Below are 7965 nucleotides of genomic sequence, written 5' to 3' on the forward strand. Positions count from 1 at the left end.
GCAAGGGAGGGGCTGAGGTATGAATCCTGTTACCGCGCGACTTACCTGGTTGCTGCTGAGTGCCAGTGAGGAGCGGACTGGAGGCTGGAGTGACGTGGGACAATTGCTGGACTTGGGCCTGGCGCCACATGCTGAGCAGCTGTTATCAGACTGTAAATTAAAACCCTTTCACTATGTTTAACTACCCCTATAAATAATGCTTCCCTTTAATCCTCTTTGTCTGAGACCACTATACTTTTTTTACTCTGTTACATTTGTACCTAGGTATTGTACCTAAGATGGTGCCATTATAAAGCAGCCATTGTTAAAACTTTTCACTGTTCTCCTACATTTTTGTGTTGTAGTACAAGTGACAACAAAGATATTCTATTCTTTCATAGCTCCTATTTGGTGAAATGGCAGTGCACAAGGACTGGAACCCACTGATTGTGGGTGCAGCTTAACGTGGGCCTTCCTCAAAACAGGGGACCAGGAAAATGAAAGTTTGTTGATGATCTACTCGCTTCATATGCTTGGCCTTTGAATATTTCTACCAGCTTCAGGTGTAAGCACTATGCAGACCTTATTGCTGGATAGAGGGAACTTTGCAGTTGTGAGGCAACATAAAGAGGTGTAATGGTACTTAATCATCTTTCCTCTGCCTTTTGCTTGAGAAATCAGACCCGTGGAGCTTTTCCTAATGTCAGAGCATTCCAAAGCAGCTAATGAAGTATTTTTGAAGTGCTTTACATCGGAAGAAGTACTTCTTGAAGTGTAGTTGCTGTTCGAATGTAGGAACCATGGTAACTAATTTGCACACCTCAACAGTAATGTGATAATGATCAGATAATCTGTTTTTGTGACATGAGTTGAGGGATGAATATTGGCCAAGACACTGGAGGTGTCTTTGAATTAGTGCCATCGGATCTTTCACATCCACCCAAGGAGGCAGATGGGGCATTGATTTAACATCTCATCTGAGACTGCACCTAAAACCGTGCAGTACTGTTTTAATGCTGCACTGGAGTGTCATCAAAACAACTCAGTCCTGACTGCGCACAGCTATGCCTTCTTTCCAGTATGGAGTCACTGATTAAGCAGGAAATGGTAATCAAAACTGGGTGAGTTTTATAACAAATGAGCAATCCACTTTGTCAGTTTAGTCCCCAGCCAGTGAAGGGGAGAGTAAGCTCTCAATCACTGTATAAGAACAGTTTAGATGGGTGTTTGAGCAAGAGGGGAATAAAAGGACATGCAGTAAGAACAGACTATTTCCATGTCACAATTTCTATGTAAAGATTCTATCGAGTAAGCTAGTAAGAAATAAATACTTTTTAAAAAATTCATTTATGGGGTGCAGGTGTCACTGGTTGGGCCAGTGTTTACTGTCCATCCCTAATTGCCCTTCAGAAGGTGATAGTGAATTGCTGCCTTGTCCATGTGCTGTAGGTGGGCCCATGATGCAGTTAAGGAGGGAATTCCAGGATTTTAACCCAGTAACACTGAAGGAGCGGCGATATATTTCCAAGTCAGGATGTTGAGTGGCTTGGAGTGGAACTTGCAGGGGGTGGTATTCCCATGTATCTGCTGCCCTTGTCCTTCTAGATGGGAGTGCTGGTGGATTTAGAAGTGCTATCTGAGGAGCCTTGGTAAATGTCTGCAGTGCATCTTGTAATTGAGCGTTGGTAGGGGAAAGAGTGAATGTTCGTGGATGTGGTGCCAGTCTGGCAGACTGCTTTGCCTGGATGAGTCAAACATCTTGAGTGTTGATGGAGTTGCACGCATTCAAGCAAGTGGGGAGTACTCCATCACATTCCTGACTTGTGCCTTCTAGGTAGTGGACAGACTTTGGGAAACCAGTAGCTGAATTACTCACTGCAAGATCCCTAGCCCCTGAACTGCTCTTACAGGTACTGTATTTACATGGCTAGTCCAGTTCAGTTTCTCAATGATAACCCCCAGGATGTTGATAGTGTGAAATTCAGTAATGGTGATGGCCATTCAATAGTCAGGGACAATGGTTAGATTCTCTGTTATTGTCATAGCTTGCCACACTTGTGGTGCAAATATTATTTTGCCATTTGTCAGCCTAAATCTGTATATTGCCCAGGTCTTGCTGCATTTATATGGTGCCTGTCACAACTTCAGGACATCCTAAATTGCTTTACACCCAACAAAGTAGAAGTGAAGAGAATTGGACAGAGTAAAATCAGAAGTCATGAAACAATCTAATGAATAAGTATACCCATCATTGACAGTAATGAATTTAATGTCACATCCTGACAGCTGATGGAGAGAAGGCTTTCTGTCATAGTAGTTTGGGCATTTTTATTTAAAACCAGATTCTGTTGGTGAACAGGTATTATTCTACCTGGTGCCACCCCTTTTTGTTATATTTTTATAAATGACATTTGTGGTAAGTTATGGATTTGCCTGGTTTCAAATCCTAAAATACTCTTTGATGGATATTTGGGAGTTAGTCAGCTGGTGACTACATTAAATTGGTTCTTGCTTCCTGGGATCAGTTTGCGTATGAGGTGCACATGTATTTATACTGGCTGGTTTGCAGACTCTGACGTCAAAGATGGATGAGTCATTTCCAACTAGGTGGACTGGTTAATGAGTGTTTGACGCAAAGGTCACCCAGGTGGTAGAAACAAATTATATTGTCACCACAAAAAGGAGACAGAGATAATTGTTTTAATGTTGCTATCCAGGAAAGCTGTCACTCCTTGTATGGCAATTGCTTTGTTTCAGGAAAACCTCCCAGATAGGTTGAATGTCTTGAAACTATTTTTCATTGACAGCTGAATTATGAAAGAAAGCTCTTGACTTTCTTCTGTCTTAGTTGGAACTTCAAAACATAACTGTTGGCCTATATCAGGGCTCCATAATGAAGAGAAACAAGGTGGATCTGGAGGGACCACGCAAAGAATATTGAATGGGATGATTGATGTTGCAAGCTTATTACTTTGAAATAGACCTGAAGTCAAATTTTTTTTTTACTGTAAACTAGTAAAATCTGTTGAGTCTGCTTTTGCTTCAGTTTAATTTTAATTCTTAATAAACCTGATTTGTAGTTCCAAATCTGAAATGCAGGTTTGTCCACTAGTATTAGGGATTAAGAAAAAGACTTCAAAACTTTACTCTTTAACAGTAACATAAGGGGTTACTTGCTGATCCCAACCATGTAACTTCCCACATTACTTTGCATTTAAGCTCATGCTTTATTTTGGAGGAAATTACATAATGGAGTATTTATTCCAAAGTCCAAAATTGCCACTGTGATCCATCTGTACATGCACTGTTGCACCAGATTCCCAGTTCTGTGGGAATCAATCCCTGTTTGTACCATTCCTTGAAGGGGGAAACACTCTGTTTAGCTTTCAATCAGAGCCGTGCCCTTTGATGAAGACAGGGAGCTGGATCAAGTCATACTCCATGCTGTGGCCCTGCAGACAATGACTGTTCATAAAATGATGAATCAGTGAACATTTCAGGAATTGAGAGAAGGGACCATTCCCATGTACAACAGCTGCTAGTAACAGAATAACAACTTCCTGCACAAAGCGAAGGTGGGTGAGACAACTATGGGTCAGTGTTCAGTTTACATGTTGGGAGACACAAATGCAGTACCTTGAGACCTATATGAATCAGGTGCAATTCTCTCACCTTTTGTAGCACTTGCAGATGGTGCCATAAACACAACCATCATAGAATCATCCAGCACGAAATGAGAGCATTTGTCCTAATGTGTCTGTCCTGATTCTTCCCAGTCTCCTGCTGTCTTTCCATAGCCCTGAAAAATTTCCTTTTTAAGCATATATCTCATTTAAATCTCTTTCCACCATTCTCTCAGGCAAAGTATTCCAAGTCTTCACACTGGAAAATGTGGCCTTCTGTCCTGGGCACAAGAACAACAACAGAAACCATGGACTAAGCTGAAAAGTCCATTCTTATTTTTGTGTGTAGTGCAATGTTTGATTGTTGTCACCTCCATATACATTTATTTTTGTGAATTTGATCAATAGTGGCCCTCATGTCTCTGACTCATTAGGAATTGTAGATTTCAAGACAAATTTGTGGGAATTTTAAGTGAAAGGAGAGTAAAGTTACACCCACACTCCTTTTTATTAGTGCTGCACTAGTGAGTCCACTTCTGATGTGAGTAGCTTTCGTGCTCCGTATGGTTTGAGTTCTGGTATGTGCAGCAAAATCAAAATTACTTTGGAACGCAGCTCCGAAACACTGTCATGAATTCCACATGAGAGCATAATTTGACTTTTTGTGTGAGATTTTAACTCAATCAAAACTCATCCTTTTGCACAGTTCAAATGGTTCAGTTATCATAAACCAAATCTGTGGAGGAGTTGCAAATAGCAGGCGCTTCATATTCACTATTATATCCCCATAATTGTGTGTAAAGCTGTGTTTTAGGAACATAAAAACAGGCAGAAGCCATTTCGCCCCTTGAGCCTGTTCTACCATTCAACGAAATCCAGGCTGATCAACCGAACATACCTTTACCCCATATCCCTTGATATCTCTTCGAAGAGACTTTGGAGACACTTCAGCTATGTATATTCTGTTTCTGCAGCAATATATTCTCTATCTTTTTAAATCACACATATTAGCTAAACTTTACACAAATGATAGCATACCTTCATAATTAACTCCCTCTGATGGGCATTTATACAATTACATATCATTGCCATTCCAAGCACAGTCATCCATCCACTAGCAAGGCAGTGCAGATGACCCCTGATTTTACTTATGCAGTGTGTGATTCACCAGTTGATTATATATTTGTTTTTCTGTTAAATCAGGAACATTACAATACCAGGACAGGCTGCTGGTGCGAGGACTAGAGGAGACCTTTAAGTGCTCAAGAGACAGTCATCCATGAAAAACCAATTCAAAATTTGCTTCCTTTCCTTCTTGAATTAGGAGTAGACGGTGAAGTGAGTAATCACAGATCTGCATTTCACAACAAATAAAACATTCTGCCATGTATGGAAAGGAAAAAGACATTAATTGACCTTCCCCAAGGGAAGTTGACCAAATCCAAGCTAAATTAGTCACAAGAGTATAACAAGATAATGTCATTCTCATACAGTGAACACCCGTCCTGAAGGTCTTCACTTCACATTTTAATCAAAATAGTCTACAACTTGGGTGATTTAAGTCTTCCTTACTGATCAGCATTTGAACGTTTTTGGGTGAAAATGAAAGAAGAATAGCAAAAGATGACCGAGAAGATTTTGTCTCTCCATTACCTACCTCGCCCAGTTATCTATTATTCGCTATGTTGTACGTCTGGTTTTCCACAGTGCTTGCACTCCTTTCTAACGGTAACATGAACAAAGTGGTATCACATCACTCGGCACCTTGACAACATAACACATTGGCTATCTAATCGGACAACATTAGGATCTTAAAAATACAGCTATTGCCTGTGGCCATCCCAGACAATGGTTAAGTCACTGTCCCATTGGTGGAGGGTGTCAAACAAGCTACCTGCTTGCCCACCTAAGCAGGTCTGTTGTGACCAGTATGAAGGACAGTGGAAAAGCTTGGCTCATCAATCCTGGAATCTGCAGGATAAACCTGAAGGATTGGCAACCCTGGGGAATGAGGATATTGGAGGAGTTTTGGAGTTTGTGGCAGGGACAAAGTTAGTGGAATTTAGGTTAAACAGATTTTGAAAGTTAGGAGAAGGGCAGCAAGATAAAGAGGGCTAGGGAGACAAATTCAAATATAGAATAAAAGTGGCTGAAGACTGTGCCACCAATGGTAGATTGGGAGAGGGTGATGAGGGGAATGATTTGTGTAGAGAAAGCCATTATATTCAATTTAATGTACTGTCACTCTAATGTCTACCTCATAGGACTTAAGAAAAATTAATTTCAGCCCTTTTCATGTGATTAAACTTTGCAGGATGACTAACTTGCTCGAAACAATTAGAAAAATGGAGTAACTTTATATAATATTAATACACATTTGTTCTCTCCCGACAATCCCATTGTGCTTGTTTAATCTGAACATCAATTTTTTTCTCCCTTCTGTCTTATTCGACCTTAATTTCCACTGTCCAGTTGGACAAATGTCATTTTATTAAACAGCTCTAATTTAATTCAAGACAAGTACCAAATCATGTCACTTAGAAAATCTGCTCATTTATATTTAACAATTCATTTGCATACACCAAATGACTGCATTTGACAATGGGAATGGTAAGATTCTATTTTCATGGCACACAACTGATAGGTTCATATCTGTTTTCTCTGATGCTCAATGACGAGGGCCTAGAAATATTCTTGGTGATATGGAGGCATGCATGATATTCGTCTGCTCGTCTAAGGCATTAACTTGCCCAAATGAGTTGAATCAGCACCAAAGTCGTGCAGAGAGACATAGCTTAAAAATGGGTTCAGTCCCCATCCCTTAATATTACTTTGGTAAATTGAATATAATTTTGTTCTAGACAAATACCCCTTTGAGAGAGACACTGGTTGCAGGGAAAAAGAATTGCAAGTAAATATGCTTATTTTTCACAATGTACTACAAATGGGAAGCTGCGTAATACATGGTTAATCCTATTCTCCAGCGAGAGCCAATAAACCAAAGTCTAGTGGAGCCACCAGTAGGTTCTGAAAGTTTTGTACAGATGAAATGGATGTGTCAAAGCTAAAGTTTGTACAACAAGGGTATACAGTCCCCTCTCTGCTGAGATTTCAGTCTCTCTCACCTATTTCTGGACAGGATACAAGAAAACGCTTATCTGAACGCCAAACCTTCTTTCAACCTCCAGTCTCCAATGACTCTCAATGACTGCCTTGTTACTGTCAATTTATATTGTTGATATTGTGATGGTAATCGCCCTGGTAACCATCCAAGCTTTTCCTAAGATCCAACTACTGTCATTTATACTATTCCTACTCTGTTGAAGTCGAGACCCAGAGCACGCTCCCCTGTTCTAACTCATTTTTTTCTCAGGGCCCCAATACTGTGGGTCTCACCTGTGTTGCCTTTACCCTGCATTCTACAGGCCTGTGAAGCCTAAGTTTGAGGTCAGCTAAACTTCACTTTATGGGCCTCACCTTCTCTCTCACTCATATCAACCTTGGTGGCATTCTGCACCCAGAATCTTAGTTAAAAGTGTACTCAATAACTCTGTGTTTGACTGCATTGTTAAGTGTTGAACAGTGAGGCAAGCACAATTTGCCTGTGATTGAGCAGCATTTTGACTTTACAGACTGTCACGTCAACATAAATAAATCTGACTGTATATTAGCTGGAGAAAAGAATCTGTCTAAGGTAGCTATTATGGCAGAGGGGAGAAGGAAAACAACAATTGATTTACTATGAACTAAATCACTGTTGAGTTCACTACCTCACTTCTCAGGGTAAGCCTCAAATCCTGCAGTGTTCATACATAAGAAATCTGAACAGAAATGACATGAAAAGTTAAAAAAAATCTGATCATCATGGTGAACCTGGCATGTAGTGTTTTCAACCTTCAGGTCAAAAGGCATGATAAATTGTAATTATCTTTTCCTCTGCAGATTGTGAAGACCCTCAGTGTGAATCTCAGTAACAGGCAGGCACTAGTGGGGAGCTAAGGAGTGAAAGGACCATCAGGTATTTGAAATATCATAGGCTCATAGACTATGCTGTCTAACATATATGGAGTGTCTGTTGTTTTGTATTTTCAAAGGCTGTTAAAAGGAGATGGAAACATGACTGTCTATTTGGGTAGCAAGAATGGTGCTAACAATATCAAAGTGACTTCAGAATTGAATGTGCCATGATCAGGAGAATCAAAGTCTCATAATTTTTCTTATATGCAGTTGCTTCAATTTTTTTCCCACCCAACTTCAAAGTCTCAATTGAACCCTGTATTGTTACAAAGGACACTGCCTACTCAGGCCTGTACCATACAGAGGACACTGCCGACCCAGGGCTGTACACAGACAGAGGACACTG

The sequence above is a fragment of the Rhincodon typus genome, chromosome 41 (genome assembly GCF_021869965.1).
Source record: "Rhincodon typus isolate 14 chromosome 41, sRhiTyp1.1, whole genome shotgun sequence".
NCBI classification, from domain to species: Eukaryota; Metazoa; Chordata; class Chondrichthyes; order Orectolobiformes; family Rhincodontidae; genus Rhincodon; species Rhincodon typus.